The sequence below is a fragment of the Embiotoca jacksoni genome, unplaced genomic scaffold (genome assembly GCF_022577435.1).
Source record: "Embiotoca jacksoni isolate LCO1_2020_lvr unplaced genomic scaffold, fEmbJac1.0.p SCAF_18, whole genome shotgun sequence".
Taxonomy (NCBI): Eukaryota; Metazoa; Chordata; class Actinopteri; family Embiotocidae; genus Embiotoca; species Embiotoca jacksoni.
In genome coordinates this window covers 1,438,039-1,449,124 of record NW_027185318.1, presented here as the reverse complement: position 1 = coordinate 1,449,124, position 11,086 = coordinate 1,438,039, and positions in this window count along the sequence as shown.

Genomic DNA, 11,086 nt, shown 5'->3' with positions numbered 1-11,086 from the left:
TTCATAGTAAGATTGAAGCTCTGATCTCCACATCTGAGGCTCATGAAAAGCCACCGATGATCAATGAGGATTCCTGCGTGAGTTGCGAGGTTTTATCTGCCTTAAATTCTCCCTTCTGGTGTCCAGGTTTGGTGCCGTTCCTTTTCTTATGATTGTAATACAGAAGATCTGACAGCGAATGTCGGGCTTTTTCTAACAATCCTGAAAACACAGAACTAGAATTAGGAGGATTTTTCTGTCCGTTTGAAAGCTGATTGGCTTGATGAATTTGATCCCGGAAGCACACCGAGTGGATGAAACCTAATCAGCCCGACCAATACCATCAATCAAAATAGCTGCCATCCGACATCTCTTTGTCACATGACAATGGTGTTACGTGGTGAATAATACATTTTCTTTCCTATTAATAAGCTTGAGTGGCTTTAAACATAATGGAAAGCGAGACTATTTCGTGGGCTTTCACTGTACTCTATACAAAATCCTGAAGATGAAATTCCTAATCTTCTACCAAACAGGGGAGAGGTTTTTAAAAGCAAGACCCCAATTATGCCCCGCCACAAATTAGCATGTTTAATGCAGCAAAATGTTTTAATAAAGAATAAAAGCAAGGCAGCAGAAAACAAAAGCCAACTGGGTAATAAGATTATCTCTGCCAGGCGCCCAGTGCACATCATTGTAGTTCACACAAATGGAAGAGATTATAAGTCACATTCAAAACAGTCTAATCCGTGAAAGACTCCCGATATGATTACTTTCCATTACGTTTGGTGACTGAGTGTGATGGATTTATCTGCAATCCTGAGGAGTCTTTAAAGTACAGTTGTACATAAAGGCAAAGAGCCAACTGAAGATTAGTTGAATCCATCTGTGATAGGATTCAGCAGTTTGGCCACAAACGGAGATACACACAAATCTGAAGACCAGATGATGTAATACACATTCGACAGCTATAGATTATCCCCGCTGATCACAAATTTACATAATGTTTTAAAGGCATCATCGCTTTCCCAAACACACAAATTCATTATTTACTCATTTCTGTCAAGAAGCTGTTTAAAGTTTTTAGTAACTACAGATCTGTGTCAGCAGCACTTCAACTATTGTTTGGGGTGTTTCCGTGTCGTTGTTGGAAGTGTTCCTCCACCGTGTCCCGTCTCTCTCGGGGCCATTACAGCTCCTTCATCCCTGACCTCCCCTTAGTTCCTGACAAGGTCAAACATCTCCCATTAGGGAGAACCAGGCCTCGCCTTCTGCTAGGGAAGTATCCAAGTCGTACGTGGTGAAGGTCAGGGGCTGCATAATGAACTGGAAAATGTCACTTCTATTACTCCCCATTTAAATAGCGGATTTTCCGGCACCAGGAACAAGGATGATATTTACCCTTTTTCCTGAGCAGGCTGGGAGCAAAGCGTCCTCTTAATCCAGCTCGGGGTGTGAAATTGAGTCGTATGTGTGAAGGAATGTGATTTCCTGGTTCCAGAGATGAGTCGTCTACTATGTTATACTACACAACCACGTCTCCTTCACTGAGGAGACAAACTCTAATACCTGCTGCCTCGTGAATTAGCAGTGCCTGCAGGATCCAAACAGACAATCCTACATGCTAAAGTACAGAAACAATGATAATGAACTTAACAGCTAAATATGATCACAACTGTATGATTAAGGTTTTTCTAATACCAAATTATATCCTCACTGAAGTGACTGAGCAATTCCTAATTATTAGTCTGATTATTCACATTTCCCAGCACATCTACACACAGACAGGAATGTCAACGGCCGCATACGTTAGCGTGAGAATAAAACCGGAAAGGCGACAAAGCTGAGCTGACAAAAGGGCATCCAAAGGAGAATGTTAATAATCATTCCTCTAAAACAATTTCCATTAATTTTCAGCCTTCCCACCGGGGAGTAATATCTACATGCCCGGGGCAGGTTTAAATTGCATAGTCTGCCTGAGAAAGGAGACGAAGGCTCCCCAGTGTCCAGCTGCTCTCATCAGAACAGGAAGACCGGAGGAACACCCAGAAGACAGCGCCACAACAGAGGAAGCTAAGCTATTAGCACGGCAGCAAACGACTACCGGACGCTCATCGTTTTGAACGATGCTGTGAAACAACACGGGAGACACGTGCAGACCGCTGCTCCATTTCCTGGGTCTTCTTCGCTTCATGTTCACACTCCCTTCAGGTGCACAGCACTGCCAGATCGGAGCTGTATCTCTGCGCTGCCTGCTGCACAGCTAACAGACAATGTCAAAGGTAGGACGTGAATAATATGATCATTTCATATCCCGACTACCTGCCAGGGAATATGTCACTTGGACACCAGGTCACATACCCAGTCGGTGTGTGAAGGCAGAGCTGTGGGTTTTCTGAGAGGAGAGGGAAGGCAGCCAGCTAATGTCACGCATACCGGCGTCGGGGAGCTTCTCATCCGCACCTCGCACCTCGCCCCCTCCCACCCCCAACCCCTACCCCTACCCCGCCTCCAAAGTTATTCAGTGGCCAAGCTGGCATCGCGCCTCTCTTCACGGCCAACGTGAGCCCGCTTTGCTCGGTGACACCGGGCAGGTCTCCTGGGTGTGGGCACACCTGGCACACTGTCAGCGGGCACAGGTTTTAAGAAAGGGCAAAGAGGGTAAAGTCAGGGAGGGGAAGGCGCTCCGGGATATCTTTAGGCAAGAGACGACAGCGTGTAATAAACACACCACAGGCCTTTGGAGAGCAGGTCAGCTGTCTCTACAAGCCTGTGAGGGACTAGATCAGATATACACAGACAGAAGCTGCAGATCTAACGCGACACCATCAGCCTCTGAAACATTATCATGAGTAATACTGGCAGATATGGAGCAATATATGTAGAGGAAGTCATGTCTACAGTAATTCAAACTCCGTAGTTTGTTAGAGAGAGAACTGCGAAGTTTGTTGTTCAACTCATTTCCTACGTGGTAAATATCTTTGTCATAATCCTTTTAAAAATCAAATTAAAAGAATTTATGATTCAGTTTGATTTATGTTATGCTTATTATTATCACAGTGCTGCACATAGTTCACATGCAACACAAATAAACAAAAATCAGAATCAATCCGAGTGCACCCGCTTGTTAAAAAAGGACACGAAATGGAAATGCACTCAAAACCGAGAACATTAACAACAAAATTTGTTGTTAATCCTTGGATTTGAACACAGCAATCAATTTAATTTAGTGATTATTTGTGGTAGTGGTTTGACTTTGTTCTTAACATTTATATCATTAGTTGTCAAAAATGGTCAACATGTTGGTCTCGGCAGACTCCATAATGTACCGTATTTGTGGTATATCAAGAGTTTATTATGAGAATGAATTTCAAAGCAACACCAGCTACATCTAGCGCCTCCTCCCAGTCACTCGCATACGACTGTATCATGAAAACAAAGTTTCTTCCCAATAAAACTTCCCTAATATCCCGTCCCTCGCCTGCTCTGAGAGGTTGGATGTCTCATTTGCAAGTGAGGGCCTGGAGAAGAGACGGCTGCCCAGCAGCCTGTCCGTCAGACCGGCTCGCTGGGGAGAGAGAGAGAGTGCGAGCTTGAAAGACTGTCGGTGTGTGTGTGTTGATTAATATCAGGAGGGCAGGGCAGTGCTCGGGCTGCGGCTGTCGGTGAGAGCGAGAGAGGACAGTTCTTTTCACTGCCGCCGAGGGAAAAGGCTGCTGGCGGAGAGGGTAATGAGCCAGAAACAGGCTGAGAGGAGAGAGGAGAAGGCTGAGAGGAGTGGAGGAGGCACAAGGACAGGCCGCCACACTCCACCACCGACCCCACACATACACCCTTCACTCAATCTCTCCCCTTCCCTTACCCTGCCATCACTTACCCCCCCCTCCCTCCCCCACACAGGAACTGAGCACCATCAAGGTTCCCCTCATTTTTTTTCTTTCACCATTCGACACTCATTCCCCGCTTCCTTCTGTTCTGCTCTACATCACACTCTAACTTGAAAACTACATTTGTATGTGCTTGCATGCACACGGTCACAGGTTAGGCACACAAGCATCCTTGCACTCCCTTTCACATGGACCCTTTCCATCCTGCAAGGTTAAATGTACTCTATGCTACACTGCAATACACCTCATTACTGTGAATCAGGGAGCAGCTCAGGGTTACATGCATTACCACATAAATTGTTTTTAAAAGGAGGTTTTCGTATTTGCAGTCTTACTAAGATTTAGAAAAAGATATCGGAGACACCTGTGCAGTCAATATATTGTTTTTGCTCCAGGGTACGTTAAGTATATCTTACCACAAAGAATAGAAATCAGGCTTCAATAACAGTAAATCAATCACCTTCCAACAATTATCACAAGTTCATTTTTACATGTTTTTTTTTTCTTTTTTTCTTGTGATGCTAGCAGATTTATTGTTATAATGTCCAAAAGGACTCGTGGAAACCAACTCTAAACAGAACGCACGATGGAGGGTGACGACAAGTGCTGTTTTATTGTAGGATAACTACTACGGCCGACTAAACTTGAATTAGATTTATATTACCAATGAATTTGACAAAGCAACGCGGTCGACAGACTGTTTTAGTCTTTTGAAACTTTGCTTTAGTTCGTTCAAAAACTAAACGCACCGTTTACCACCTCAAATATCAGAGGCAAAGTCAGCAGCTAGCAGGTCGACACAGTGGAGCATGTAGCAGCTTAGGAGCCAAATACTTCCTTGATTATAGCTTTTATATTTGCTACTAGACTTTAAATGAATTATAATCTTGCTTAATGTCTTCGGCATGTGTAAACAGGCAACCATAATGTGATAATACTATGTCAGCTTTGTGTCTACACCCAGCTCTGCTGCCTCCAAGTGGCCAAACAAATCACTTAATGCAGGTTTTCAACTAAATCAAAGACCTGAAACATGTGCAGCGCATCCCTGACATGAAAACAAATTTGGTTGAGGCCCTGTAAATCTCCGACTATATCAGCACTCGCACAACACTCCTAACCGCGATGGCCTCAGAGCAGTAAGCCATTTAAAAAAAAAAAAAAAAAAAAAGACAGCTATGGGAAAAATGGGCCGACGTGTGCCTTTTCACAGTGGCCATAGGGCAACGAGGTAAACAAGAGGCTGCAGGTGGGGATTAAGAAGGGACACTCAATGTTATGACTGGGTCACAGTGTCAGGGAGCAGTCGAGCTGTCTGAGAATATTACCCTCCGGATGAATTTAGTTTTTTTTTTAAGAGGTTTGACCACTGAGCTGTGTGCTCTCTGGATGGAGGACTGGGCTGTATGGGGACTAGCTGCACAGAGAGGATGCATCTCAGACTTACGAGGGACAGCTGGGCACGAAGGGGTGAGGGGCAGGAAATAACATGAGCAATTTCATAAATGGAAGGGAGAGGCTGTGACTTCCTAAATCGTCTGTGAAAGACAAGGGGGAGGGAGCGGAGGAGGCGGGGGGGAGATGAGGAAGGGGACGACGGGGAGAGAGAGATGGAGGGAGGTGAGAGGGAAAGAAGAGAGAGGAGGGGAGTCAGGGGCTGCTGGTTAAATGGATGTAACTGGGTGAGGGAGGAAGGGGCAACGCCAGAAAAAGAAAGGCTGGAGAGATGAAAAGATGAAGAGGGCAGATTTCCCACCAGCTGAGTGAGCACCTCTATTACCCTTTCTCTCTCTCTCTCTCTGCCTGTTCCTCCCCTCCTCTATCTGTGTCCCATCAGCCTCAGTGTGGCATCCTCTCACATCAGATTAGCTCCAGCCCAGAGAGACGGTTCGAACTCCTCTGTCAAAGTTATTTAAAACCCATCCGACGCGGAGGCCACGCTCCGTTCTGCTCCCTCCCACCATCTTTCCGTCTCCCCGCTCGTCCTTGTCACGGCCCAAACTTAGGCAGAGGCTGGAGCTCCATCCTTGGCAGCTCAGCTGGGATGCACGTCTCCCCATGGCGTTGAAAGTCACTATCAATCAAACATGAGGGTGCAGGGGAGGACCTAGGTGTGGCAGGAAGGAAGGAAGGAAGGAAGGAAGGAAGGAAGGGAGACTACAGGAGAAGCGCATAAATCATCAGCCGGGGGAAAGTTGTCACATGTAAACATGACCTAGCTGTTCAGAATCACATTTCCTATCTAAGCAGTATTAAAAATGGTCTTAGAGAAAGAGATATATTATATATATAATTTTTTATTTATTTATTTATTAATTTTTTTAAATGCCCCACAAATCAATAAACCATGTTAGGTGAGAGGACAACATGGCTATCCAATAGAGCAGTTAATGGAAGCTTGGCTTTATAGAGGCATGACTGCATTAACCAGCAAGCTATGGATGACTCCTGTGAGGAAGAAGAACTGATCACGCCATGAGCCATTGTGTCAAGACCTCGTCCCTCCTGATGAGCGAGGCCAGTTCGGTGTGGCCCGGCACAGCCCATGTTCTGACAGATGCCCGTTTGAGCTCTCCAGTCATGGCCTCGGTGATGAATGGCCTCCACTGCCAGAGAAAGAAAGGAAAAAGGGGGACTGGGAGCCCTCCGAGGATCAATACGAACGCACAGGAGGACCTGCTTCGCATGTTAAAAACCCTGATCCAGACCCCCCCCTCTCCCCACCCCCGCTCTTCGCTGTCTCCTGCATCACTGACGGACAAACCTTTGGGAGCGAGTAGGCGGGGAACTGAGGTTGTGGAGGGAAGGCTTTAGAGTGTGTATGTGTGGATGCATGTGTAACTACATGAAGGGTGTCAGCAGGTTTCTAGAGGGGCTGGCATGTCAGCAAACTCAAGGTCGCCGTGGCACACAAATCCACCGCTGTTGATACCCGGAAAGGGGCCGCACAGTGACATGGTAATTCAGAGGTGTCTAAGACGATGGATATCCTATTAATGAGCCCAAAACAATGACTAGACTAATGAGCTTATAATGAGAATATTGAATGCATGGGAATGGGATTGGGCCTTCTGTGAGCCAAGAAGTGGGACCATTGAATGAGAGCCAATGCACAAGGGCTAGAGGGCTAAAAGCTTGAGACGAATACAAACTGCGAGGGGCGTAACTGGGGCCGAAGGGATAGGGCTGCACGGAGGGGTGCACAGTCAACCCAAATCAATACAGCCCTACCCGCCTTGCCTCGTTGGGTCTGTGATATACGAGAGCAGGCAGCTTCTCTGAGCATAAATAAAACATGAAAATGCTACAAATTATCAGGCCGAATGGACAGAGATCTATTTACTCAGTAATGCTGTATTTTTTATTTGTCAGACCAGTCTGGAGTAGGAGGGACTGATTGTTACCCTGCATCCAATTTGAGTCGACCGAGTGCTGAGATGTGATTCAGCTTCTGTTCGTGAATTAATGAATTAATCAAAAAACGGTTGGTTGGTTGGTTGGTTGAGGAGGGGAGGGGAGGGGTGGTGGTGGGGTTGGGGGCGAGAAGTGAACGAGGGAACGGCAAGCTGTGACGGGCTAATAGCTGGAAAAGGAATTACAGTCCAATTGCTCTGTCTTATTCGGGCCCTAATGCTGCCGAGGCCTTTTGCAGCGAGCCGGGCAGCCCCTCCATGTGATTTGATTCCATTTGGAGAGCCTTATTTTCCTCTTGATCTCACACATTAAGGACCTTGCTATTCACCAGAGCAGCTACAAAAAAAAAAAGGGGGGGGAGGACAGTCGGAGCAATGGAATGGATTAGCACACAGCTGTTGAGACCGGGCAGGTCAATGTTTTAAATCTCTAGTCCTGTCCGGTTAAATCTGCTGGCCTTTACTTCAGAGACACTCATGGATCTAAAAGGGATGAACAGCTCGGAGCAAGATGGTTGGGAATAGAAAACCTCTGGTCCAGGAAGGGGTGAGCTGGTAGAAACAGGCCTCTGGTTGCCAAGTTAGATAATCCTTAAAAGTGGTTTAAGAACAACAGAGGCCACATGGAAAGGATCTGACCATGGAGCAGCTGATGGTCCCTCCACTAATAGTGTAAAAGATCTCAAAAGAAAATATTGCTGCATCTTAACACACTTTTTAACAGCTGACACTTCAAATCCTTAAAAAGGTTTAATACATAAAACCTTCAGTCTATTTCCACTCTACTAGACTATAAGCACCACCAGCAATCTTAAAATATCATTTTACATCAGATATAACGGTGACCTTCAGCAGACAGATGTCTCTGGTGTGTGTGTGTGTGTGTGTGTGTGTTTGTGTAATGCTGAGGTAAGGGATGGAACTTTACCAGGGGCACATGTCTGCCCAGAGAGCAGCCAGCCAATTACCCCTCTTAATTATCTATTGACGAGATGGAATTGATGTTTTTGGAGCGCTGATTGGATAATCAGGAATGTTGGCCACAGTTATGCTCCTTGGCTGGTCTCACTCATCTGCCCAATCTGGGCTCCTTGTTACAGTAATTTGCTCTGTTGCACAACATATTCCTGCTGAACAATAATTTATGATCACAGTGAAAGGCATGGGAGACGTTTCATTTTGCCATCAAGGTTAGCTCCACCGTGCACGGGTTTCGTTAAACGCATCACAATGGAGCCGACGCTTTGAGGCGCACGGACGGCAAACCTCTTCCATCCTGCTCTATTCATTAACTTCCACCTTTATCTGCAGGGCCAATGCTTCTTATAGGGCTCCATTTCCAAAACATCCTGGCTTTGAACAAAAGAATTTAGTCGCATTCATTTCAGCCTCTTCCCTCTTTTCACATCAGCAGCCCATTTTCTTTAAATTCTCTTGGAGAGCATGCTGGCAAAGGACCAGGCAGGCAGCGCCAACAGGAGAGCACAACACTGGAGTGACACTGATTGTGCCTCCTCTAATTAAACCCTACCTGACCCCGGTGTTGGGACATCATTACTTCTCCCTCGTAATCATCGCACAGCAGCAATTACATTCTGTTTGGCCACATTTGCATTTCACATGATTTCCTTGAACAATCAAACACGGTTTGGGAAAAGAGGAAGAAGCCACATAAAGCAAAGAGTCCAAAAAAAAAAAAAAAAAAAAAAAAAAAGCAGCTCCGTTTGATTTCATCACCGTATACTACAAAGGACTGCTGCAAAATATCTCTGGAGAAGTGAGATTAAAGGTTAAACATGTTGAGTGTGAAAGGCTGAGACTATTCTCCCATACAAGCATTAATGCTGGCCTCGTGTTCCCTGTAGGGACAGAAAGGTTCGCCCCTCTGGACAAACACAAAAACTAAAAATCTTTAAAGTCTTAAATTCTGCCTGAAACGGGTTTATCGCAGAGATGCTTGGCAACGGAGAAAGATCGGGACCGAGAGAAACTCAGACACTAAAAATAATCCCACTCCAGAATCCTCCACTGCAGAAAGTACACTACACACAAAACACACCGCTGCTGAATAGAGTCATCTATGTAAGCACGCACTTCAGGCATAGTGCACAAGAGCAGATCCTCCATCTGTATTCTGGGTGACAGCGGCGTTGTGCCGGCGTAGCGCTGCTCTCGCCGAGATGCCGTCTACACAGAAACAGTCGTACGTCACGGACATAAAAACAAGGCCCTTTGAAAACTCGTATGCACAGTTGGCATTCGAACAAGCCGAAGGAGACTTTTTTTTCCTACCAGCTCTGCTCATGCATCTGCTGTTACTAAATCTGACAACAGCAGCAGAGTGAGGTCGCTGTGTTAAGATGAGAATTATGCTGGCAAATACCCGAGGGGCCTCCCGCTTTCTAGGCAGCAGACGATCGGACGTGCGTTCTCATTTCCATGCTGCAGTAAATAGAAACGCTGTCATTAGAGTCGAGTCTACGACACAGATGCAAAATAATACAAAGAAAACATGCACACAAAATCTGCAGCGAGACAAATAGAGCACTGGCAGATTTATTTAGCCACGGATTAGCTCTCGTATATAAATTCATATTTCGAGTGTGCGACTCTCAAAAGAAACAAATCTCCTTCCTCATGATGATCAAACTTGTGATGTTCACATTTGTGGAATAAACATGTCAGATTATTGTCAGTTCATTGATACTTGACTACCCGAGTTTTTATCTTTATCTTCCCATGCGCCTTCAACTGGCTTTTTTCCCAAACCAATCTCCTCTCAAGTGTTTCTAATCTGTGGAAAGTCTGTGGAGAGACTCTGTTGTGAGCCGCGACTTCAAACAAGATTATCTAGCCGAGATACGATGAGGTGCATTCATTTGTTTAGAAATGGAGTTTGAGTTTTGGGATTTACAACCAGGTTATACCCTCATGTCATAACACGGATACTGTAGAGTTCCTGCCCATCAACAGGAGTTGGCAGGTATTATTACGGACCGATGGCAGCGGTGTCATTCAGTGTCGAGCTGCATTCAAACATCCAGAATGAATCTTTGCCTCATGAAGGCAAACAAAAAAAACATTTTTTAAAAAAGGAAATTGACTTTGAATCCCACAGACAACCACTCTGATCATTTACACCTTAGATACCAATTAACCTGTCAATTTACCAGATTTAATGACCCATCTTTTAATTTTAAAATGCCAGAAGTCATTAAATTCATATTGATACAAAAGAGAGAAACTTGATGTTATTTCAATAATTCAGTCTGCAACATTACAGTAAATATGTTCAAACCAACAAGAAGAAAATCAAAAGGTAAACATTACAAAGTATAGAAATGATGATTTCTACCATCTATAAATAAACGAGTCAAAGGATTTTCTAAATGTTTTATAAATTCAGTTTTTGTGGATCAATCACTTACTTGTCTAGTAGTCTATTATTTGCACCGATCCTTTTGTTTACACGGAGTTGCTCCTTCTCTTACATGCAGACCAGCGATCAATTCACAATACATGAAGACTGAAATATGAGTTTATACAATTAAACTCGAAATGTAGCTTCTCTTAAGCACACATTCAGCTTGATGAACATTAACCGTGAATTCTGTCTTTATATTTTCCCTTCACTGGCCCACAATAAGCTTTACAATAAAATTAGCCTCTTTTTGAAATTGCAATTACTTTCTGAGGAAATTAATCATATAAAAAGGAACGGCGTGATAAGAGCTGCTAACAGGTTATTACAGCATGCCACGTTCATTGTGGATAAAAACTTGCCTCATACCATCAGGAGAGAACAAA